This window comes from Equus caballus, chromosome 5 (assembly GCF_041296265.1).
Source record: "Equus caballus isolate H_3958 breed thoroughbred chromosome 5, TB-T2T, whole genome shotgun sequence".
Taxonomy (NCBI): domain Eukaryota; kingdom Metazoa; phylum Chordata; class Mammalia; order Perissodactyla; family Equidae; genus Equus; species Equus caballus.
The window spans coordinates 64,842,606-64,869,817 of NC_091688.1; the positions used below are offsets into that span (position 1 = coordinate 64,842,606).

General features: G+C 36.8%; 2 pseudogenes; one reads left to right on the plus strand and one right to left on the minus strand.

Annotated features, from left to right (window-relative positions):
- LOC100060536 (mitochondrial adenyl nucleotide antiporter SLC25A24-like) overlaps positions 1-27,212 on the plus strand; it is a 60,165-nt pseudogene that overhangs the window by 23,209 nt on the left and 9,744 nt on the right.
- Positions 17,709-18,449, minus strand: LOC111773569 (small ribosomal subunit protein eS6-like; annotated as a pseudogene).

The window sequence follows — 27,212 nt, forward strand, 5'->3', positions numbered from 1 at the left end:
AACGTAACGATTCAATATTTGTATGTATTGTGAAATGGTCGCCACAGGAAGTCTAGTTAACATCCATCACCATACATAGTTACAAAAATTTTTTCTTGTGATGAGAACTTTTAAGGTTTATTGTCTTAGCAACTTTGAAATATGCAGTACAGTAATAAAACTATAGTTACCATGCTGTACATTACATTCCTATGAATTATTTCTTTTATAACTGTAAGTTTGTAGCTTTTGACCCCTTCACCCATTTTACCCACCCTCAATCCCTGCGTTTGGCAACCACCAATCTGTTCTCTGTATCTATGAGCTCATTTTCTTTTTAGATTCCACATATAAATGAGATCCTATGATATTTATCTTTCCGTGTCTGACTTATTTCACTTAGCGTAATGCCCTCAAGGTCCATCCATGTTGTTGCAAATGGCAAGATTTCATTCTTTTATGTGGCTGAATAATATTCCATCCATGTGGTATACATATATTTTCTTTAGCCATTCATTTGTTGGTAGACACTTAGTTTCCATGTAAGATCGACCCTCTAAGCAACTTTTTAAGTATACAATAGCTTAGTCTTAATTATAGGCACTATGCTGTACAGTAGATCTCTAAGACTTATTCATCTTGCATAACTGAAACTTAGTACTCTTTGACAATACCTCCCTGTTTCCCCCTGCCCCCAACCTCTGGCAATTATTATTCTACTCTCTGGTTCTAGGAGCTGACTACTTTAGATTAATTATCTAAGTGGTATGTGGTATTCATCCTTCTGTGTCTGGCTTATTTCACTTAGCATGATGTCTCTGGGTTCATCCGTGTTGTTGCAAATGGCAGGGTTTCTTTATTTCTCATGGCTGAATAACATTCTATTGTATGTATACACCACATTTTCTTTATCCATTCATTTGATAGCAGACACTTATATTGTTTACATGTCTTGGCTATTGTGAATAATGCTGCAATGAACACGGGAATGCTGATATCTCTTTGAGATAACGATTTCATTTCTTTCAGATAGACACCCAGAAGTGGGATTGCTGGATCATATGGTAGCTCTATTTTTAATTTTTTGAGCAACCTCATACTGCTTTCCATAGTGGCTGCACCAACTTAAATTCCCACCAACAGTGCACAAGCGTTCCCTTTTCTCCACATCCTCGCTTGTTACTCGTCTTTTGTGTTTTTTTTGATAGTAGCCATCTTAACAGGTGTGAAGTGGTGTCTCATTGTGGTTTTGATTTGCATTTCCCTGATGATTAGTGATGTTGACCACCTTTTCACATACTTGTTGACCACCTGTATGTCTTCTTTGGAGAAATGTCTGTACAGTTCCTTTGTCCATTTTAAAATCAGGTGTTTTTTTTTTTTTTTTTTTTTTGCTATTGAGTTGTGGGAGTTCCTTATGTATTTTGGATATTAACTCTTTATCAGATATGTGGTTTGCAGATATTTCCTCCCATTCTGTAGGTCACCTTTTCATTTTGTTGCTTGTTTCCTTTGCTGTGCAGAAGCCTTTTAGTTTGATGTGGTCTCTCTTATTCATTTTTGCTTTTGTTACTTGTGCTTTTGCTGTCATATCCAAAAAATCATTGCCAAGATCAGTGTCGAGAAGATTTTGCTCTGTTTTCTTCTAGGAGTTTTACAATTTCAGATCATACATTTAAGTCTTCAATTCATTTTGTGTTAGTTTTTCTGAGTGGTGTGAGATATCAGAACTTCACTCTGCTGCATGTGTTTATCAAGTTTTCCCATCATCTATTGAAGAGACTGTCTTTTCTCCACTGAGTATTTTTGGCTCCCTTGTCAAATTTGCATTGATCAATATGCGAGGGTTCATTTCTGGGCTCTTGGTTCTGTTCCATTGGTTTATGTGTCTTTTTATACCAGTGCCATACTGTTTTGATTACTATAGTTTTGTAGTATACTTGAAATCAGGAAGTATGATGCCTCCAGCTTTGTTCTTCTGTCTGCTTTGGCTAGCTGGGGTCTTGTGGTTCCATATGCAATTTAGGATTGTTTTTTCAATGTCTGTGAAGTGTGCCATTGGAATTTTGAGATGGATTGCATTGAATCAATCTATAGATGGCTTTGAGTAGTGTGGATGTGCTAACAATATTAATTCTTCCAACCCATTAACATGGCATGTCTTTCCATCTTTTGTATCTTCTTCAACTTGTGTCATTCAATGTCTTCTAGTTTTCAGTGTACAGATATTTTACCTCCTTGGTTAACTTTATTCTGAAGTACTTTATTGCTTTTGATCCTATTGTAAGTGGGATTGCCTTCTGAATTTCTCGTTTAGATATTTCGTTGTTACTGTTAGAAATGCAACTGATTTGTGTATGTTGATCTTGTATCCTGCAACTTCAATGAATTTGTTGATTAGTTTTACAGTACTTTAGTGGAGTCTTTAGGGTTTTCTATATATAAGATCGTGTCATCTGCAAACAGAGACAGTTTTACTTCTTTCTGATTTGGATGCCTTTTTATTTCTTACTTGATTGCTGTGGCTAGGACTATGTTGACTCGAAATGTCAAGAGTGGGCATCCTTTTCTTGTTCTGGAGTCTAGAGGAAAAGGTTTTAGCTTTTCACTGTTGAGTGTGATATTAGCTGTGGACTTGTCATATATGGCCGTTATGTTGAGAGACGTTCCTTTTATATCTAATTTGTTGAGAGTTTTTATCATGCAAATGCATTAAATTTTGTCAAATGCTTTTTCTGCATCTATTGAGATGATCATATGGTTTTTATCCTTGATTCTGTTAATGTGGTATATCACATTTATTGATTTATATATGTTGAGCCATCTTTGTATCTCAGGAATAAATCTCACTTGATCATGGTGTATGATTCTTTTAACGTACAATTGAATTTAGTTTGCTGTTATTTTTGGGGGGATTTTTGCATCTGTGTTCATCAGGGATATCGACCTGTAATTTTTTTTCTCGTATTATCCTTGTCTGGCTTTGGTATCAGGTAATGCTGGCCTCATAAAATGAGTTTAGAAGTGTTCCCTCATCTCCAATTTTTTTGAAAAGCTTGAGAATGATTGGTAGTAAATCTTCTTTAAATATTTGGTAGCATTCATCAGGGATATCATCTGGTCCTGGGCTTTCTTTGTTGGGAGCTTTTTGATTACTGATTCAATCTTCTTCTTCATTGTTGGTTTGTTCAGATTTTCTATTTTTTCATGAATCAGTCTTGATAGGTTGGATCTTTCCAGGAATTTATCTATTTCTTATAGATTATGCAGTTTGTCAGTGTATAGTTGTTCATAGTAGTGTCTTATGATCCATTGTATTTCTGTGCTATCAGTTGTAATGTGTCCTCTTTCATTTTTGGCTTTATTTATGAGTCTTCTCTCTCCTTTTTTAGTTAGTCTAGCTAAAGGTTTACTAATTTTGTTTATCTTTTCAAAGAGCCAGCTCTTAGTTTTGTTGATCTTTTCTTTTGTTTTTCTGGCCGCTATTTCATTTATTTCTGCTCTGACCTTTATTATTTCCTTCCTTCTGCTAATTTTTGGCTTAGTTTTTTCTTCCTTTTCTACTTCCTTGAGGTGTAAAGTTAGGTTGTTTATTTGAGATCTTTCTTTTTTCCTTAATGTAGGCGTTTATTGCTATAAACGTCCCCCTTAGAACTGCTTTTACTGCATACCATAAGCTTTGGTATGTTGTGTTTCCATTTTCATTTTTCTTAAGATATTTTTAAATTTCTCTTTTGGTTTCTTCCTTAACCCATTGGTTGTTGAGGAAAGTGTTGTTTAATATCTACTTATTTGGGCATTTTCCAGTGTTTCTCCTATGATCTCTAGTTTCATATCATTGTGGTCAGAAAAGATGCTTGGAATTATTTCAGTCTCCTTAAATTTGCTAAGACTTGTTTGAAGACCCAAGGTATGATCTATCCTTGAGAATGTTCCATGTAAGCTTGAGAAAATTGTGTATTCTGTTGTTGTATATATCTATTAGGTCCATTTGGTCTAATGTGTAGTTCAAGTCCAATATTTCCTTCTTGATTTTCTGTCTGGATGATCTATCCATTGTTGAAAGTGGGGTACTGAAGTCCTGTACTGTTATTGCCAGCTGGGAGCAGCCATGGTTCTGGGGTATGTGCAGGGTTATGGGGGTGGTGGCCCTGGTCCTGAGTCTCTGCAACAGCAACTCCTATTGGGAGGGGGTGCAGCAGTGTTTCTCTCCCCAGGGGGTCTATGGCAGCAATGGCTGTGGGGTACATTAGTGGTGAAGGCTGCCAGTGTTCTCTGCAGAGCAGTCCCTGGGGTCTGCACCAATAAACACCTCAGGTTCCTTCACTATGAAAGCTGTGGGGAGTCTGTGGCTGTTGCAGGGACTGTAAAGGCTGCTGGGGCCCTCCACAGAGCAGACCACTGGGAACCATGATGGCCCCTGCCATGTGGCTGATAAAGTCAGCCCCCACCATTCTTCTCTGTTCCTTGCCATCTCCAGACATTTCAGCTAAGCCAGTCTCCCCAGTGATCCTTTCTGTGTGGTTATTCTCCATTGTTTGCCTTACTGTGTTGCGGTAGATTCTTAATTGGACTCTTGAGCCCTCTCAGGGCTGTTTTCATTTGTGGATAGCTGTCTAATTATTGTTTTTTGTGGGGGGAGGATGGCTGGTGTCTCCTGCTCCACCAGCCTGCTGATGTCACTAATCTCTCCTTTTGTTGAAAGAAAAGGAATAGAAAAGGCAAAACTCACTACAAAAATCAAAAGGGGAATTTTGTAACGTTAGAGGTTTAATTCACCTAAATATATAACAATTCTACATTTGTGTGGATCTAATAATATAACCTCAAATTTATAAAGCAAGAATTGATTGAAAAACAAAGAAAAATAGATGAATCAATGATTATAGTAGGAAAGTTTAATACAGACTTCTCAGTAATAGCTAGTACACACAGACAGAAAAATATGAGTGAAAACAGAATATGTGAACAATACCACCATCAATCTTTACCTAGCAACATATGTAGAATATTGCATTCAACAACTACAGGGAATGCAATCTTTTAAGAACATATAGAAAATCTACAAAAATTAACCATATGGTGGGTTATAAAGGAAATGTAAAAAATTAAATAGAATTGGAATCATACAGGATATGTTCTCTAACCTTAATGCAGTTAAACAAGAAATAACGGGTTTTTTTCCCAGTAATTTTATTGAGATTATAGTAGTTTATAACATTATATAATTTTGGGTGTACATTATTATTTATCAGTTTCTGAATAGACTTCATTGTGCTCACCACCAGTAGTCTAATTTTTGTCTGTCATCATACATATGTGCCCCTTAACCCCTTTCGTCTACCCCCAACCCCCTTCCCCTCTGGTAACTACTAATCTGTTCTCTTTATCCATGTATTTGTTATCTTCCACACATGAGTGAAATCATGCAGTATTTGTCAGAGAAATATCTGGCTTATTTTGCTTAACATCATACTCTCAAGGTCCGCCCATGTTGCTGCAAACGATACGATATTGTCTTTTCTTATGGCTGAGTAGTATTCCATTGTATATATGTATACACCACATCTTCTTTATCCATTCATCCGGCACTTGGGTTGCTTACACGTCTTGGCTATTGTGAATAAAGCTGCAATGAACACTGGGGTGTATAAACCTCTTTGGATCGTTGATTTCAAGTTCTTTGGATAAATACCCAGTAGTGGGATAGCTGGATTGTATGGTATTTCTATTTTTAACTTTTTGAGAAATCTCCATGCTTTATTCCATAGTGACCACACCAGTTTGTGTTCCCTCCAGCAGTGCATGAGGGTTCCCTTTTCTCCACATCCTCTCCAACATTTGTTGTTTTTCGTCTTGGTAATTATAGCCATTCTGACAGGTGTATGGTGATATCTAATTGTAGTTTCAATTTGCATTTCCCTAATAATTAGTGATGTTGAACATCGTATCATGTGCCTATTGGCCATCTGTATATGTTCTTTGGAAAAATGTCTGTTAATATCCTCTGTCCATTTTTGATCAGGGTGTTTTTTTCTTGTTGAGTTGTATGAGTTCTTTATATATTTTGCAGATCAACTCCTTGTTGGACAAATGATTTGCAAATATTTTCTCCCAGTTGGTGGGTTGTCTTTTCATTTTGTTAAGGGTCTCCTTTGCTTGGAAGAAGCTTTTTCGTCTGATGTAGTCCCATTTGTTAACCTTTTCTTTTGTTTCTCTTGCCCCAGTAGACATGGTATTTGAAAGATATTGCTAAGACCGATGTCCAATAGTGTACTGCCTATATTTTCTTCTAGCAGTTTTATGGTTTCAGATCTAACATTCAAACCTTTAATCCATTTTGAGTTAGTTTTTGTGTGTGGTGCAAGATAATGGTCTGCTTTCACACTTTTGCATGTGGCGATCCAGTTTTCCCAACACCGTTTATTGAAGAGACTTTCCTTTCTCCATTGTATATTCTTGACTCCTTTGTTGAAGATTTACTGTCCATAGATGTGTGGTTTTATTTCTGGGCTTTCAATTCTGATCCATTGATCTGTGTGTCTGTTTTTGTGCCAGTACCACACTGTTTTGATTACTATAGCTTTGTAGTTTATTTTGCATTGAATCGGTAGATGGCTTTAGGCAGTATGGACGTTTTAACTATGTTTATTCTTCTGACCCATGAGCATGGAATATCTTTCCGTTTCTTTGTCTTCAGTTTGTTTCAATGATGTCTTATAATTTTCAGTCAATAGGTCTTTCACCTCTTTGGTTAAGTTTAATCCTTAAATATTTTATTCCTTTTGTTGCAGTTGTAAATGGAAAATAAAGTTTCTTACAATAAAAGTTTTTTTTCAGGATTGATAAGATAGTTTGATACAATCTTGGTAGTTTCATCAGTTTATGTATTTTTTTATTGATGTGACAAGAGACATTTTATAAACCATTATACACTAAATTATATCTTGCTACATTGTTTGGACAATTGGAAATTTTAAATCATACTGCTAAGATATGCTGCTGAGTCATACTCTAAGATAAATTATAGATTTCCAATAGCAATGATTTATCCAAAAGTTATTTATATAACTTCCATAAACATTAGTTATAGCTCTAGGTGCAAAGGATGCAGTTGTGAACAAGCCAAAGCTCCTGCTTTAGGGTTTCTGGCCAACAGGGGAGCTAGTACCAGCTGATTACAATACAGCGTCATAAGTGAAAGCAGGATGAGGGGGTGCTGACTGCTCACTAGTGAATTCTGTGGTGATTATTTTATTCACTTGAAAATATCTTTATTTCACTTTCGTTTTTTAAGGAGATTTTGTTGTATATAGAATTCTAGATTGACAGCTTTTTCTCTTTTGGTGCTTTAAAGTTATCATTAATGATGTTTGCTAGTATGCATTGTTTCTGGTGAAAAGTCAGTGGTTGTTTTTTCCATTTCCTCCTTGTATGTAACCCTCTCTTCCTTCTTTCCTCTCTCCCTCCCTTCCTTCCTTCCTTTCTTTCTTGAGCTCCAACATTGCTCACATAGAGAATTTCCATTAAGCTCACAGCCCTCCAGTAGTTATTTTGGTCAGACTGATGGAGTCATGCATAGCTTAGTATTTGGCCAAAGTTGCAAAGAGATACCTGTATAGTTTTGGAGCATCCTCCAAAATTTGCTGTGCAAATTCCTGCCCTGTCAGCAGCCCTCAGCTCTAATCTCTTTTTATTCTAGCTACTTGCTCTCTGTTTAGGCTTCTACTCTTTGTGCTACATTTTGGAAAGTGGCCCCAGACAGGACCAGAGTGAATGGGGAGCTAAACTCATGGGTTTTCCTTATCTCAAGTATCATAACCATGTCCTGTTTGTAGTCCAGTGCCTGAAAGCAGTTACTTCATATATTGTGTCCAGTTCCATAATTGTTTATAGTGGGAGGATAAGTTCTACACCCATTATATCGGCTTGGCTGGAACTGAAAATTGTACTAATCTTTTTGTTGAAAGAATGGAATTTGTTTTTTAGACTTTCCATTCAGAAAAATGCTATTGAAAAAAGCATTTCACTTAATTCCACCTTTTACTCAGACTGTAGAAACTACATCTAATGCTTTTTGTGATTTGAGATGCTTAAAAGTTGTGTAAATCCTGAATTTTGCATGGTAAAAGTGAGTCTTCTTTTTAAATTCATAAGTAAAAGATTACTTTAAAGTTGACTTAAAAGCTTAAGTAGGGAGAAAAGGGTCAGAGGAAAAAATGCTACTAGAAGAATCAAAAGCTATAAGGTTAACCTTCAGTGAATTTTATTCATTTATTCATTCATTCAGCAAACATTTATTGAGTGCTCAGTGCTGGAGATATAAAGGTGACTTAGAAATGGTCCTTCTCCTTAATAGATTATAGGTAAGTTTGAGAGAAATACATACAAGTAAATAATTGAAAAACAATACAGAGTAAATTCCATTAGAGGGGCATTCTACAAAATATCTGATCACTTCTCTTCAAAACTATCAAAGCTGGTAAAAACAAGGAAAGTCTGAGAAACTGTCATAGCCAAGAGAACCTAAGGAGACAGGATGACTAAATGGAATGTGGTGTCTCAGATGGGATCCTAAAACAAAAAGGGCCTGGTGGCGCAGTGGTTAAGTTCACACGTTCTGCTTCTTGGCAACCTGGGGTTCACCGGTTCGGATCCCGGGTGCGGACATGGCACTGCTTGGCAAAAGCCATGCTGTGTTAGGCGTCCCATGTATAAAGTAGAGGAAGATGGGCATGGATGTTAGCTCAGGGTCAGTCTTCCTCAGCAAAAAGAGGAGGATTGGCAGTAGTTAGCTCAGGGCTGATCTTCCTCAAAAAAACAAACAAACTAAGGAACCCTGAATAAAGTGGGAACTTTAGTTAATAATAACGTATCAAGATTGGTTCCTAATTGTAACAAATATACGACAATAATGTAAGATGTACCATTAGGGGAAACTGGATACAGGGGTATGTGGGAACTCTGTTCTCAATTTTCCCAAGAATCTAAACCTGTTCTAAAAAATAAGGTCTATTAAAAATATGGAAAAATAGCAATAGTCATGAAGCCCAAAGGAGCAACTTCTATAATTAATATGTAAGAAGCTTTTAATTAATTTTTATAATGGTGCTAAATTTGTTATAAATGTTATAAGCTCTATTTTTTTAAAAATTTCAGCATTGACAGTGATGGAACAATGACAGTAGACTGGGATGAATGGAAGTACTACTTTTTGTTTCATCCTGCAACAACCGTCAATGAAATTGCTCGTTTCTGGAAGCATTGTACTGTAAGATTACTTTGTGTTTTACTCTATTTTTATTTTGCTGTAAATGTCATAGGCATTATTGTGATCACATAATCCCTGTAATACTTCCAGCCTCAGTGGCTGAAGTAACAGTATTCTCTCCTAATAACGTTCTACTGATTTAGCAAGGAGTGTTAGTATTATAGATAGAAACACAGCTCGGATTTCTTTGTTTGCTAAAACCTAGAACTTAAAATAGATACCCATCTGCTGAAAGGGCCTGCTTTGTGTTGAGAATAAATTACTTTGATATAGTTAACTGTCCTAGAAAAGTGGAAAAATAATATACTTTTTTCCCCACAGATATGATGTACTCAATTCAGCCTTCTATCATAGGAAATGTAAAGTCAAAGATTAAGATTCCCAATTTTAGAATCAGAAAGGATCAAATATATAATCTACCTACTCTTTTTATATAAGCACTTGACTAGAGGAACAAATGAGATTTTGTAATTAAAAACTTTTTTTTCTTTTTTAGATCTCGGATGCAGGGGCTTAAGTGAATCATTCAATTCATGGCGTACTGTTTGCATCCACCCTCGTGACTTTTTGTCTCCTCTTCATAGACAATCTAGGGGAGGACTAAGAACGTAGGCTTTGGAGTCAGACTGCCTAGGTTTCAATCCCACATCTTCCACCCACCAGCTATATAGCCCCTCTGTACCTCAATTTCCTCAATTATATGCTGAGGATGATATGGTAAGAGTTTTGATAATTAAATTAGTTAGTACCTTAGTGTATTTAGAAAAAGGCAGAGCAGGTAATATATATATTCAATAAAGATGTTACTTATGGGGCTGGCCCCGTGGCCGAGTGGTTAGGTTCGCGCGCTCCGCTGCAGGCGGCCCAGTGTTTCGTCAGTTCGAATCCTGGGCGCGGACATGGCACTGCTCGTCAGACCACGCTGAGGCAGCGTCCCACATGCCACAACTAGAGGAACCCACAACGAAGAATACACAACTATGTACCGGGGGGCTTTGGGGAGAAAAAGGAAAAAATAAAATCTTTAAAAAAAAAAAAAAAAAATAAAGATGTTACTTATTATGATAGGCACCTATTCTGTTTCATCTGTGTTCTTGAACATGTATATATTCTTAGGAGTCATATAGTATTGTTTCATGTGTGTGTCTTTAATTTATATAAATGGTATTGTGCTAAAGGTCATGTCTGATTTCTTGCTTTGCTCACTCAACATTATGATTTTAAGATTTGTCCTTGTTGTTATGCATTCATATAGTTTATTACTTCTAACTACTACATAGTATACATTTAACACATGTTCCTTATCCATTTCCCTAGTAATAGACATCTAGGTTTTCTCCAACTCTCCACCCACAAAAAATGCTCTTCTCTCATGTACCTTAAAGAATTTCACATGGATTTCTGAGTCAAGAGGAATGCGCATTTGTAAATTTTACTAGAGTATCCATTCTTTTTTTTTTGAAGATTGGCACCTGAGCTAACATCTGTTGCCAAATCTTGTTTCTCCTTCTTCTTCTCCCCAGAGCCCCCTGGTACATAGTTGTATATCCTAGTTGTGCGTGGCTCTGGTTGTGCTATGTGGGACGCTGCTTCAGTATGGCTTGATGAACGGTGCCATGTCTGCGCCCAGGATGCCAACTGGTGAAACCCTGGGCCACCGAAGCGGACCGCGCAAACTTAACCACTCAGCCACAGGGCTGGCCACTAGAGTATCCATTCTTAATTTTATAAATTATAGCCATGTTGTTTCCCAGAATGGCTTGCATATCAGCTTACCCTCCCACCAGCAATTCATGAAGGTTCCTGTTTTTCTACATATTATTGTTGCTTGGTATTATCCAATTTTCTAATATTTGCCATTCTGTTGTATATAAAGTGGTATCTTGTTGTTTTAACGTGCATTTCTTTGATTCCTAATGCATTTTAAACATCTCTTCATAGAAATATTAGATATTCACGTGTTCTTTTCCATGAATTGTCTGTTTATATTTTTGTCTATTTTTTTCCAGATTTATCGAGATATAACTGACATATAACATTGTGTAAGTTAAGGTGTACAACATGATATTTGATACACTTGTATATTGGGAAATGATTACCACAGTAGGGTTAGTTAACATCTCCATCATCTCACATAATTACCATTTCTTTTTTTGATGAGAACATTTAAGATTTACTCTCTTAGCGACTTTCAAGTATATAATCCCGTATTGCTAACTATAGTCACCACGTTGCACATTAGATCCCCAGAACTCATTCATCTCATAACTGGAAGTTTGTACTGTTTGAACAACATCCTTCCGTTTCCCCCACTACCCAGCCCCTGGCAACCAACATTCTACTCTCTGTTTCTATGAATTTAGCTTTCTTAGATTCCATATATAAGTGAAATCACACAGTGTTTGTCTTTCTCTGTCTGACTTATTTCACTTAACCTGATGCCCTTAGGTCCATCCTTACTGTCACAAATGGCAGGATTTCCTTCTTTCTCACGGCTGAGTAATAATCCATTGTATTTATATACCACATCTTTATTCATTCATCCATAGATAGACACTTAGGTTATTTCCATTTCTTGGCTATGTGCATAATGCTGCAATGAACATGGAGATGCAGATATCTCCTTGAGATCCTGATTTCATTTCCTTTGGCTATATACCAAGAAGTGGAATTGCTAATCATATGGTAGTTTTATTTTTAATATTTTGAGGAACCTTATACTGATTTCCATAGTGGCTTTACCAATTTATTCCCACCCACAGTGTACAAGGGTTCCCTTTTCTCCACGTCATTGCTAACACATCTTGTTTTTTAGGTAAAAGCCATACTAAGAAGTGTGAGTCGGTATCTCATGGTGGTTTTGATTTGCATTTCCCCGATGATTAGTGATGTGGACCATCTTTTCATATAAATTTTGGCCATTTGTATGTCTTCTTTAGGGAAATGTCTATTGAGTTCTTTTGCCCATTTTCCCATCAGAGTGTTTTTTTTTAAATTGAGTTGTACTAATTCCTTATGTATTTTGGATGTTAACCCGTCGTCATTTATATGATTTGTAGATATTTTCTCCTATTCTGTGGGTTGCCTTTTCATAGCGCCAATTGTTTCTTTCACTGTGCATAGACTTTTTAGTTTGATGTAGTCCCACTTATTAATTTTTGCTTTTGTTACTTATGCTTTTGATGTCATATCCGAAAAATCATTGCCAAGACCAATATCAAGGAGTTTTTCCCTATGTTTTCTTCTAGGAGTTTTACAGTTTCAGATCTTATGGTTAAGTCTTTAATCCATTTTGAGTTAATTTTTGTGAGATTAAGGTGTAAGATAGGGGTCCAATTTCATTCTGCTGCATGTGATTATCCAGTTTTCCCAACACCATTTATTGAAGAGACTATCCTTTCCCCATTGGGTATTTCTGGCTCCCTTGTCAAATATTAATTGATTATATATGTGAGGGTTTATTTCTGGGCTCTTGATTCTAGTCCATTGGTTTATGTATCTATTTTTGTGCCAGTGCTGTTCTGTTTTGATTACTATAGCTTTGTAACATAGTTTGAAATCAGGGAGTGCAATGCCTCCAGCATTGTTCTTCTGTCTCAGGATTGCTTTGTCTACTTGGGGTCTTGTGTTCCACATGCATTTTAGGGTTGTTTTTTCTATCTCTGAAAAACGCCATTGGAATTTTGACAGGGATTGCATTGAATCTATGGATGGCTTTGGGTAGTGTGAACATTTTAACAATATTAATTCCTCCAATCCATGAGCATGGCGTAGCTTCCCATTTATTTGTGTCTTCTTCAATTTCTTTAATCAATGTCTTATAGTTTTCAGTGTGCACATTTTTCACCTTTTTGGTTAACTTTATTCCTAAATATTTTATTGTTTTTCATGCTATTGTGAATGTGATTATTTTCTATATTTCTTTTTCAGATATTTTGTTGTCAGTGTATAGAAATGCAACTGGTTTTTGTATGTTGATTTTATATCCTGCAACTTTACTGATTTTGTTGATTAATTCTAACAGTTTTTTTGTGGAGTCTTTAGTCTATGTATAAGATCATGTCATCAGCAACAGAAACAGTTTTACTTCTTCCTTCTGACTTAGATGGCTTTTATTTCTTTTTCTTGCCTGATTGCTGTGGTGAAGACTTTCAGTACTATGTTGAAGAGGAATGATGAGAGTGGTCACCATTGTCTTGGTCCTGATCTTAAAGGAAAAGCTTTCACACTTTCACTACTGACTGTGATGTTAGCTGTAGGCTTGTCATATATGGCCTTTACCATGTTGAGGTACATTCATTCTATACTCAATTTTGGGGGAGATTTTTTAATATGAAAGAATGTTGAAACTTTTTTCTTTTTGGGAAAGATTTGCTCTGAGCTAACATCTGTTGCCAATCTTCCTTTCTCTCTTTTTCTCTTCCCCAAAGCCCCACTACAGAGTTGTGTATTCTAGTTTTAAGTCTTTCTAGTTTTCCTATGTGAGCTGCCACCACAACATGGCTACTGACAGATGAGTGGTGTCGTTCTGTGCCTGGAAACCGAACCTGGACTGCCGAAGCAGAGCACCCTGAACTTTAACCACTAGGCCATCAGGGCTGGCTCAGGATGTTGAATTGTGTCAAATGCTTTTTTTGTATCTATTGAGATGATTATATGATTTTTATCCTTGATTCTGTTAATGTGGTGCATCACATTTGTTGATATGTATTTGTCATTTCTCAAATCTGCCATGCTTATGGAAGCCTTAGAGCCTTACACTTCCTTTTCTCTCTGCATGGAATGCTTTTCTTCCAGATTTGCACGTCTCTCTCCTTCACTTCAACCAGCTTTCTGCTGAAATGTCCACCTTCTCAAAGAGCCCTTCCCATTTGCCCAATCTAAAATACCTATCTCTGCTGTCTTAGGGTGCAGGCTAAGCTACTGTAGTAAAGAGACCCCGAAATGCAGTGGCTCAACTGAAATAGAGGTTTATTTCTCTCTTGGGTAGTTGTGAAATCTTCAACATATGGCTTCCAAGGTTGGTTTAGCTTTGCCATTTCTCAGGCATGTACCTGTACCTACCCCTAAGATTTCCTTTTCCGTTTCCTGTCATAACAAATAGATGTTTCCACTTTTAAAACTGAAATCTCTCCCGAACTTTGAATCCCTTTGCTCTGCTTCTCAGAGGCCTTATTCTCTCCATTATTCCTTTATTTCTTGTATTTAAATATATTGTCTTAAAAACAAGATTTAACATATTTAAGTCAGTACCATTAAAAAAAGTATAATTGTACTGATGTCCCCTCTAGACACCTTATCTTTTTCTTCTCTCTTCACAGCTACACTTCCCATTCACTTCTCAACCAACTACAGTCTGGCTTTGCTTTCCCCACTTCATGGAAATTGATTCACCAATCCAGGCTCCCTATTGTTAAGTTTCTAGATCTTACCACTCTCCTTTTAAATGTTGTCTTCAGCTGGCTTCCTTGATACTGCATTCTCCTGGTTATCTTCCCAACTCTCTGTTTTACTGTTCTGTCTCCCCTGAGGATCTTCTTCCTCAGTCTGTCTCTTATATATTAGTGTTCTTCTATGTTCTATCTTCAGCTTTCTTTGTCTCTCACTCATTTTTTTCTCAGCAATCCCACTTACTTTCCCAGGTTGAATTACCAAATATAGGCCAATTGATTGCTCAAAATCTTACGTCTCTAGACCATACCTTCCTTCTGCATATGCAAATATCTATTGGGCATCAATTGGGACACCTCAGACACAAACACAACATCATCTGTCCCCCAAACCTTCTTTTCCTATTTCATTGAATGGTACCACCACCTTCCTGGTCGTCCAAGCTGGAAACCTCCATGTTATTCTGAGACCTTGAGCTTTCCTTTACCCTCCTTCCACCCCTGAATACAGTCTTGCAGTTCTTAGAATATGTAACATCTTCAAACTATTTTCTTTGCCTAGAACATCCCCTTGGTTAATCCCTCCTTCTCTAGGGAGATAATAGAGTATGAGGGACAAGAAGGTAGCCTCTGAGCTCAGAATACCTGGATTCATGTTGAGGCTTTGCTACTTGTAAGTCACTTTACTTGCTACTTCCAAGTCCCTGACAGTTCCACTTATTTCCGCACCCTCCCACCCCGCTGCAAATCTACACTCCATTAAATGCCTCTGTACTGTGTTCTTAAGACACTTTCTTTCTACCCTTGTTATTGTACTTGTTACTCTGTATTATATTGCTTCTTTCCTTTCCTATCTCTCTTCTTACACTGTAAGCCCCTAGAGGGCAGAAACTCGCTTCTGCACCTTATATTACTAATACATAGCTGAGGGGCTGGCATGTTAATTTATTCATTCAACAAATATTTATTGCACACCTTTATCTCCAATGACCAAGGTGCTAGGTTTACAACAGTGCACAAGGGAGACCAGGTTATGCTCTCTTCAGGCTTACCTTCTAGAGGAGGAAGCAAGCAATGGACAGAAATGAACTAATTAAGACTGTGCTAAGTATTATGAAGGAAGCCATGGAAAGAGCCAAGGAGAAATGTTGTAGGCAGAGGGTAAATCAAGTACAAAAATCTTGAATTGGGAGGGTGCTAGGAAAGGGGGGCATTGAATGAATGAACAAATGAAGGGTGGGAAAACTAAGAAGCAGAGAAGTGACTTGTCCACTATGATGAACAAATGATGGAACCCAGTGCCTCTGAGTCCAGTTTGGCACTCTTGCCTCTGAGCCACAAGACCTCAACATTTAGCAAAAGTGGATAGTCTTAGCAAAAGCATGTACAGTTACTGAAAATAAAGTGAAATGCAAAACTTGTTAGAATGCAAATTTTTAAGAAGAAAATTGACTTTTGAAGGAAGAATCAATGTAAATAACAGAGAAAGAAATGAATCAAAGTGTATAAAATGCTAGTCTTGAATTCTGACTTAGGCTAAGTAAGTGCACAGTGGAGCTTGAGAGAATTTGGAATAAAGTAGGGAAAATTTATTAAGCATTTATTCATTATCTATTGTATGGCAGGTGCTGTAGTGTGTGACTGAGACGTGGTTTCTGCACTGGGTGTTTACATTTTTCTTGGAAGAGATTAATCTAAATAATTTGAGAATTCCCTAAATAGTTTGAGAATTTTAAATTAATAAGTAAACAATGGGAATTGATTTTACGTTAACTCTGTGTGTGAATGAGTTTTTAAAAATCACTTGGTCTGGGGCTGACCTGGTGGCATAGTGGTTAAGTTTGTGTGCTCCACTTTGGTGGCCCAGGGTTTGCAGGCCCGGAACCTGTGTCCAGACCTATGCACCGCTCGTTAAGTCATGCTGAGGTGGCGTCCCACATACAAAATAGAGGAAGGTTGGCACAGATATTAGCTCAGGGCCAGTCTTCCTCACCAAAAAAAAAAAAAAAAAACCAACAAAAAAAACACCTGGTGTAGCACAAGTGGTAAGAAAATTGTTAATCTTCATTAACAGGAGGTGAGATATGAAAAAAAATCTTTGGGTTTTTGGCTTTTGTAAAAAGTTATCCTTTCAATTTATCAAGTGTTTACACTTTTATTTATTGTTTTTTACATTTTATCGGATAATTGACATAGGGGAAAGTATAGCTATTCCAGGTGAATTTACTGCACAAGAGAAGTGTTCTGGAGATTGGTGGAGGCCATTGGTGGCGGAGGAATAGCTGGCGCAGTTTCAAGGATGTACACGGCTCCTCTTGACCGCTTGAAGGTCATGATGCAGGTAGTGTGCACACTTCAGCTACCCCGTAAGCATTAAATTAACCTGAAGAATCCTTGATAATTTTCAAAAGAAATACTTTGGCACATTTCATACTCCTTCTCATTAAAGTTTTACATTTTTCTGAAAATGTAAATTTTCTTATTTTAATATTAAAAGATTTCTTAACTTTTTAAAGATGCTTATATGCTGTTTAAATTAATTTTTGTTTGAAATAATAATAGAACCACTCTATTAGAAGTTTTTTCAGAAATATAACTAAATCTATTAAAGAAATGATAGGATACCACTAAATACATTGGTCTAATGTATTGGTTATCTCTGCTCCCTGACACCAACATAATAGCATGGTTCTACTCTGCTATTTAGGTACTAAGAATATTTCTAAGAATTGAAAAGTAAGTTATTTTGAGTGTGTTATTGACTAATGTTCATTAGAAGTAAAGTCTAATTACCTTTATTTTACTGAGTAATGGATTGTCAGCAGTTGTTATAAAATAGTGTATGGCTTAATTGGAGTATCATAATTATAATTCAATATTTGCTTAATACTTTCTCTGGAAGGATACAAAAATGATTAATCCACAATCTAATGAATTTAAATTTGTAATTAAATTTACATACCTGGGTGTTTTATTGTCTTTTGGTTTTTAATAACATTGGTGACATTTGTTAATGAATTATGAATAGTTTTTATTGGTTGATGTCTGATCTTATTTGTCTGTTACTCTTAGAAAATCTTGTTTTTGACTGACTCAGATTTAGAGGTGGGAGCTCTAAGAGAGGACAGCCTCCATTTTTTGGCATCTATTCCTGGCGTTTTTCTTCAACTTTCTTCATTCTCTTGGCCAAAATTTTAGCATATTCTGCGGCCTCTTCCTTAATTTTCTTAGTATGCTGTTTCTTCAGAGCAACATGCTGATGTTTGTGTTACAGGCTACGTGCAGTAACAAGATGCAGAATCTTGGGACTTCGGTCTTGGGTTTCATACCTTCTTTGTTCAGGGGCTTTCTGACAACATACTGGTGGGCATCATCTTCTTTGGAGAGATTGAAAAGTTTGCGGATTCTGCGTGCTCCTTTGGGCCCCAGGCAATGAGGCACAGGAGTATGAATTACTCCAGGAATTTTCTTCTCCTTGTTGTTTACAATAACCAAGTTGAGAACACTCAGATTGGCATCCACAATGCAACCCTGAACAGACTTGCGCTTTCTTTCTCCAGTTCTCCTTGGTCTATAACAGAAATGCCCCTTACTCAGTAGCAGGTGGCCACAGCCATGGGGAAGCTTTGTTTGTTGTTCCTCCGTGTGATTTAGGCCACGTAACCCTTCCATTCTTCACCCAGAGCATCAGCAGTAACTTCTGTGGGCTTCTCAGAAACTTCCGTACACTTCTCAAAAAAAAAGTGCTCATCATCCACTTCAATGAGTTTCCGGCAGCCAGTGGCTGGGAAGGAGACATTCAGCTTCATCTTGAAGCAGCTGATCACCTCCGAGGTGCCACAAAAGAAAGCTGAATAGTTGTTATTATACTATGTGAGTTAACTGTATAATAACTGTAATGTCTATCAGGGAAAATAGATAATTAAGCAAATAGTAATAAAATGTGATATAAGTGCTGTCTACCCACACAAAGGATACACGTAATGCCAGGGAACACCAAAAAGGAATAAATATCACTTCCCCTCTGCCTATTATTTCTCACACAAATATATGGTGATATCTTGCTCAGTACATTCAATGGAAGTAAAGACCTTTTAATTCAATGAGGTAAGTGTAGAGAACACACTTTGAATGGTATGAGATAGTAAGATAGCCCACCATCCTTCTGTATGTTTGGGTGCATGTGTAACCTATGTTTTATTCAGTCAGGTGAATAAATTCAGTTAGCTGTTGGGAAAGAACAGGAACTAAAATCCTCTTTTGCAGGTAGAAATAGAAAATCCAGCTTCCTCGGTGACTGGGCCTGTCAGAAAATAAAAAATGAGGTGTAAGGGAAAAATATGTGGACACAGTACAGAGCTACCCAGGGATGGAGACATATAGGGAGATGACAAAGATGGGAAAGGGATCCAGAGGAAAAATAAGGAAAGAAAATGTATTTGTTCTGTGCCCATCCTATGCTAGATGTTGGATGAAAAGCATATTTCTTATACTCCAGAACCTTACAGAGATATGAACAACATATCTGTGTGATGATGGTGATACTGAAAATAATAATTGTCATGTATGAGTGCTTACTATGTGCCAGATAGAAAAATGTATATGGGTATTTTAGGGACTCAAGGTAGGGGTGATCCGTCCTCCACGTGGATGAAAATAGGTCAGTGGATTAGGGAGAGTGAAGAAGTACGGAGCAAATAGGGGGTAAAGGACTGGTGTCCTTGTAAAAAGAGGAAATTTGGACACACAGACTTGCACCGAGGGAAGACAATGTGAAGAGACCTAGCGAGAACGTGGCCATCTACCAGCCAAGGAGAGAGGCCTGAACAGAACTTTCCCTCACAGCCCTCAGAAGGAACCAACCCCGCTCACACCTTGATCTCAGACTTCTAGCCTCCAAACTGTGAGAAAATAAATTTCTCTCATCAAAGTGATACTTTGTTACAGCATCCCTAGCAAACTAACACAGGTCATTTTAATGTCTTCCTTCATATTTTCCTAATGTATTATTTTATAGTCAAAAAAATGTTATTTTAAGAAAGTGAAATTATGACGTTAATAAAATACCCACCTGTCTAGAATAGAATAATAATGGGAGAGCAAGGTGAAATGTACATTCTCATCTCCTGTGGGTAGAAAAAGTCTGGAAAACAACTTAATATATATACAGCCTTAAAAATGAACATTTAGTTACTTAAACTTCTAGGAAGTTCTTTCTAAACAATTAATCCTAAATATGAAAAAAGATTCATAAACAATGGTATTCATCACTGTGTTGGATTTTAGGGCCCACTTTAATGACCTTACTTTAACTCGATTGCCTCTGTAAAGACCCTATCTCCAAATAAGGGCACATTCTGAGGTAATGGGGGTTAGAACTTCGACATATGAATTTGGGGGGATACAGTTCAACCCACAACGCCTCACTACCCAGAAGGATCCACTGTCAGAAGTTTGGTGTATTTTCATCCATTCTTTTTTCAGTGCATATTTCAGTGCACTCTGTCATAATCTTGTAATATTTTAGCAGCAACAACACATCTTGTGAATGCAGAAGTTCTCTGGTAACTAAGTTATTCCTGTTTTCTTTAAGTTAGTCTTCTTTTCTGTGATGTATTAGATTAATTAAAGTATGTATTTGGAGACAACAAAAAATAATATATCAATTTCATGTGTCTCTAAAGGAAATGAAAATGGTGTTGAGGATCATAAATTTATACATATATGTATCATTATTTTATCAGCAATAATGATATCAATGCCATAATACCAGCAAAATAAGTAAATTGTTAATTTCTAGGTTCATGGTTTAAAGTCAAGGAGAATGAGATTGATTGGTGGGTTTGAGCAGATGGTCAAAGAAGGAGGGCTTCGTTCTCTTTGGCGAGGAAATGGTGTAAATATTTTTAAAATTGCACCAGAGACAGTGCTTAAGATTGGAGCCTATGAACAGGTAAAAATGTTATTGTTTGTGTTATTTTATAACAAAGAGTCCATTTTAAAGTTAATTTTAAAAAATTTAAGCTTTCATGAGAGAGAAAACTGGAGTGTGCATAAGCAATAGATGTTAATGTAAATGTAAGTGACTTTGTTTATTCTCATTTGATTATTTTTGCTGTTTTCATGTTGCTTTTGTTTACAAGAGACGTTTCACGGATTATATTATATTATCATAACTGACGTCTACCAGTAGTCTTTTAATTTCAATATCACAGTGTAAGAAGCCCTCAAAAAAATTTTGATATTTATTTTCCTTTAAACAATTGTGATATTTTATTTAAGATTTGTTAATATGATTTAGGATGTTACTTTTGCTTAAATAATTCACTTTGAGATGAGCTATATTTATTTTCAAGTAACTAAGTTATTAGCATCACATTAAGGGTCAAAGAGTGCTCTATGTGCATGTCAAGTTTTCCATTTTCACCGTAAATCTCATAGTAATTGTTTTTTCTTTAAACATTTTATAGCACATAGCAGTAAAGTGCTTCTTTTTTTAAAATTTTTTATTGAGATTATGATAGTTTACAACCTTGTGAAATTTCAGTTGTACATTACTGCCTGTCAGTCGTGTTGTAGGTGCACCACTTCACTCTTTGTGCTCACCCTCCAACCCCCCTTTCCCCTGGTAACCACTAATCTGTTCTCTTTGTCCACGTGTTTAACTTTCACATATGAGTGGAGTCATACAGAGATTGTCTTTCTCTATCTGGCTTATTTCACTTAACATAATACCCTCAAGGTCCATCCATGTTGTTGTGAATGGGATGGTTTTATCCTGTTTTATGGCTGAGTAGTATTCCGTTGTATATATACACCATATTTTCTTTATGCAATCATTAGTTGCTGGGCACTTAGGTTGCTTCCACGTCTTGGATATTGTAAATAATGCTGCAATGAACATTGCATGGGACTTTTGGAATTGCTGATTTCACGTTCTGTGGATAGATACCCAGTAACGGATGTCTGGGTCATATGGTATTTCTATTTTTAATTTTTTGAGAAATCTCCATACTGTTTTCCATAGTGGCTGCACCAGTTTGCATTCCCACCAGCAGTGTGAGGTAAACTGCTTCTTTTGTGGAACCTTGGTTCACAAGGTCAGAAGACCTCAAAATTTTAAGAAAATATAAAAGATTAGTAATGTCCTTTCTCAACCCAAACAGTTGAAAAGCAAGTAGATGGATGAGTAGAACCCTAGACTTATTTGTAATGCATATCTTAAAAACATACATCTTACTTAAATGGGGATTTGCTTACGAATTCAACAAATATTTCTTTCATCAACAAATGTTTCTTGAGCACTTAATGTGTTTCAGACCTTGTTTGAGGGGCTGGGGGTAGAGCAGCAAAGAAAACAGAAAAGAGAAAAAAAGCCTACCTGCCTCCATGGAATTTATATGAGCGTATAAATTGGAGGAGACAATAAATAAACTAGTAAAATAGCTGGTATATCAGAATGTGATCATTGCTATGGGGAAAATAGAGGCTAGAAATTGGAGATAGGAAGAATCAAGAACTCTTTGAAGGAGTTTTGCCATGAAGAGGAGAGGGAAATGGAGTGGTAACTAGAGGGGACGTGGGATCAACAAAGAGTTTCCCAAACATGAAAGCAGCAACAGCCTGTTTGTATGCTTAGGGGAATGATCCAGTAGGGAGGGGACCACTGGATGATAGGAAAGAGGAGAGAGTAGTGCAAGGAGATTATCCTTGAGTCTTTGAGTGGGTGAAGGGGATGGGAACTGGTGCTCATGGGAGGGTTTGGCATTGGCTGGGCACTTCATACATACTTAGAGGAGAACCGCTACTAAGTGAGCAGGAAGGTTTGTGGAAGCGTTCTTCCTAGTGCTTCAATTTCTTTAATGAAATAGGAAGCAAGGACATTTTGGAAGTATGAGGAAAGAGGAGACAGTATGAAATAGTATTCCAGGAAAGTGGGAAAGCAAGTAGATAGAGGAAATGAAATAAGATTGCTGGCAGTAAAGGGTCCAGGTGAAATTCTTTTATCTGATTACAAAACAAACAATGCCCTCCTCTGTATTTATGTACTGCTTGACTGTATCCAATTATCTTGCCCCTAAGAAGGCCAGGGTAATTAGACATCAACTTATCCCTGTGGGTCAGGGTTTGCTGGTTGCAACTCTGGCCTTGTTGTCTCTTAAGATAATTATATTTATCTTGCATCTGATGGTTAAGTGCCACCACTTAACGACCTGCTCTTCTGGAATTTTCCATCCCCATTGATACTAGTGAACCTATTCTATGGCAACATCTCCTGCTGTCAAACCTGGAAACAGCCATCACTGGGTCTCTCAACAAAGACTCTTTTCTTATGCTAGAAACATAGTCAAGTGGTAGTTTCTCCATTTTCAGGATAAAATTCATTCTAATATTTCCACCTTCCTAAGTCTACTGATCCCTTCTTCAATAGTCCATCAGGACTTTGGCATCTTCACTTCATTTGCTGTCAGCCATAATTATGTCTAAGCTTTAAAGAGCCATCCTAGCAGTATACGAGCTCAGGTTTCAGGTGTCCTGTGTCATGGGAGAGTGCTTCACATCGAAAATTCTCCCCTATACAGCATTATATTCCCCTCCCTGTACCCCCAACTGTTCAACACTCTTATGACCCACTCCCACACATGTTTCACTGGTTCCTTCCAGTCCATATTAGCTAGGTCCTCTAACTCTTTGTTCAGAATGCTATTTTTTCCCAGAACATGGATTTTATTTCTTCATTGGCTATCTGAGGCCTGACCTATAAAAATTATTGGTTGGGAGGCAATAGGAGGAGGTGGGGAGCAGATTGTGAGGAAGACAGACATCATCTTGTTAGGTATCTTCCTCTCTGAGGCCTTTACATGGCGTCTGGACGAGGAGAGGCTGCTCTGCTCTAGCAGTGGGAAAGGGACAACTTTTTGCCAAATTGGAGGATGCTGGAGAATTTGCGAGTTCAGGTTCCTCAGGCACATACACCCAAATGTCCCCATCGCGTGTATCAGGGTCCCACTCCTTCTCAATGAGGGTCCTCACTTTAGCATAGGAGACCTTTTGAAGCTATGTATCCAGTTTCCTTTGTGACTCTATTACTTTTACATTTATATGCTGGGGCTGATTTTCAGCAGTCTATTCTGTAGCTGCAGGAGATGAGGGTCTCTTTAAATGCTGCCATGAAGGCCTTATAATGTTCATGATACATTTTAAGGTGATAATTGGCTGACCTGACCTTGACATTCTCTTTCTTCAAAGTTCTAAGGCAGTGAATAAGAGCCAGTCAATTCCACAATCCTTGTAATTGTCCCCATACTGTTCAAGTATTACAGCAACTGCATAATGTAATGGTTTCCTTTCTACCAGTACTTCATCCCAAACTGCCATGACTAAGAATCTTAGTAATTGTAATGCCATAGAATATGATAGGTTATCATCCCATTTGCCACGAGCAATGGGGTCTTTGGTGTCAAGTGACTGGTGAGTGATCCATTTCCAGATCCATCAGCAGACTTACTTTCTAGGACCACTTTTCGAAGAGCCAGCTTTTGGTTTCATTGATTTTCTCTATTGTTTCCCATTTTTAATTTCATTGATTTCTGCTCTAATTCTTATTTCTTTTCTCCTACTTACTCTGGATTTAATTTGCTCTTCTTTTTCTAGTTTCCCAAGGTGGAAACTTATATTATTGATTTTAGATCTTTCTTCTTTACTAATATATGCATTCAATGTTATAAATTTCCCTCTAAGTACTGCTTTTACTGCATCCCACTAATTTAGGTAAATTGTATTTTCACTTTCACTTAGTTCAAAAAGTTTTTTAAATTTCTCTTGAGCTTTCTTCTTTGACTCATTTATTATTTAGAAGTGTGTTACTTAATCTTTACATATCTCGGTATTTTCCAATAATCTTTCTGTTACTGATTTCTAGTTTAATTCCATTGTGGTCTGAGAGCAGATGTATGATTTCTATTCTTTTATATTTGTTAAGGTGTGTTTTATGGCCTAGAATGAGGTCTATGTTGGTGAATGTTCCATGTGAGCTTGAGAAGAATGTGTATTCTGCTGTCGTTGGATAAAGGAGTCTATAGATGTCAGTTACATTCAATTGATTGATCATGTTGTTGAGTTCAGCTATGTCCTTACTGATTTCCTACCTGCTAGATCTGTCCATTTCTAATAGAGGATGTTGAAGTCTCCAACGATGATAGATGGATTCATCTATTTCTCTTTCCAGTTCTATCAGTTTTTGCCTCATGTAGTTTGATGGTCTGTTGTAAGACACATACACATTGATGACCGTTATGCCTTCTTAGAGAACTGACCTCTTTATCATTATGTAATGCCCTTCTTTATCCCTGATAATGTTTTTTGTTTTAAAGTCTGTTCTGTTTGAATTAATAGATCTCTTCCTGGTTTCTTTTGATTGGTGTTGGCATGGTATATTTTTATCCATTCATTTACATGTAATCTATGTGTGTCTTTATATTTAAAGTATATTTCTTCACAGAAATATAAAGGATCGTAAGAGATTACTATGAGCAATTATATGCCAACAAATTTGACAACCTAGAAATTGATAAATTCCTGGAAATGTACAACTTACAAAGACTGAATCATGAAGAAATAGAAAAACTAGACAGACTGATTATTCGTAAGAAGATTGAATCAGTAATCAAAAACTTCCCAAGGAACAAAAGTCTAGGACCAGATGGTTTCACTTGTGAATTCTGCCATACATTCGAAGAAGAATTAATACCAATCGTTCTCAAATTCTTTCAAAAGATAGAAGAGGAGGATACACTTCTAACTCATTTTACAAGGCCAGCATTACTCTGATACCAAAGCCAGACAAAGATACTGCAAGAAAAGAAAATTACAGGCAATATCCCTGATGAAGATAGATGCAAAAATCCTCACCAATATATTAGCAAACAAAATTCAACAATACATTAAAAAGATTATACAGCATGATCAAGTGGGATTTATTCCAGGAATGCAAGGATGCTTCCACATCTTCAAATCAATCAGTGTGAACACCACATTAACAAAATGAAGGATAAAAATTACATGATCATCTCAATAGATGCAGAAAAAGCATTTGACGAAATTCAACATCTGTTTACGATAAAAATTCTCAACAAAGTAGGTATAGAGGGAATATACCTCAACATATATGACAAGCCCATAGCTAATATCATACTTAATGGTGAAAAGCTGAAAGCTTTTCCACTAAGATCAGGAACAATACAAAGATGCCCGCTCTTGCCACTTTCTTAAACATAGTTTTGGAAGTCTTAACCAGAGCAATTAGGCAAGAAAAAGAAATAAAAATTATCAGAACAAGATATGAAGAGGTAAAACTGTCACTTTGCAGATGAGTTGATATTACATATAGAAAACCCTGAAGACTCTACCAAAAAACATACAACTAATAAATGAATTCAGTAAAGTTGCAGGATACAAAATCAATATACAAAAGTCTGTTGTGTTTCTGTACACTAATAACAAACTATCAGACAGAGAAATTAAGAAAAAAAACCCATTTACGATTGCATCAATAAGAATAAAATATCTGGGAATAAATTTAACCAAGGAAGTGAAAGACCTGTACACTGAAAACTTAGAGAAAGAAATTGAAGAAGACACAAATAATTGGAAAGACATTCCATGCTTATGGATTGGAAGAATTAATAGTGTTAAAATGTCGATACTACCCAAAGCAATCTACAGATTCAGTGCAATCCATATCAAAATTCCAGTGTAATTTTTCACAGAAATAGAACAAACAATCCTAAAATTTGTGTGAAACCACAAAAGACCCAAATAGCCAAAGCAATCTTGAGGAAGAAAACAAAGTTGGAGGCGTCATGATCCCTGATTTCAAACTGTATTACAAAACTATAGTAATCAAAACAGTATGGAATTGGCAAAAACAGACACAGAGATCAATGGAAAAGAATAGAGAGCCCAGAAATAACCCATGTATATATGGCCAAGTAACTTATGACATAGGAGCCAAGAATATACAATGGAGGAGCTGACCAGTTGGTGTAGTGGTTAAGTTCACGTGCTCTGCTTTGGTGGACCAGGGTTTACAGGTTTGGATCCTGGGTGTGGACCTGTGTACTGCTTATCAAGCCATGCTGTGGCAGGCATCCTGCATATAAAATAGTGGGAGATAGGTACAGATATTAGCTCAGGGCCAATCTTCCTCAACAAAAAGTGGAGGATTGGTGGTAATGTTAGCTCAGTGATAATCTTCCTCAACCAAAAAAGGAATATATACTGGGGAAAGATCAGTCTCTTCAATAAATGTTGTTGGGGAAACTGGACAGCCACAAGCAAAAGAGTGAAACTGGGCCACTATCTTACACCATACACAAAAATTAACTCAAAATAGATTAAAGACGTCAATGTAAGACCTGAAACCATAAAACTCTTAAAGAAAACATAGATGGTAAGCTCCTTGATGTCAGTCTTGGTGATGATTTTTTGGATTTGACGTGAAAAGCAAAGGCAACAAAAGTAAAAATAAGCAAATGGGATGGCATCAAATTAAAAAGCTTCTCTATACAGCA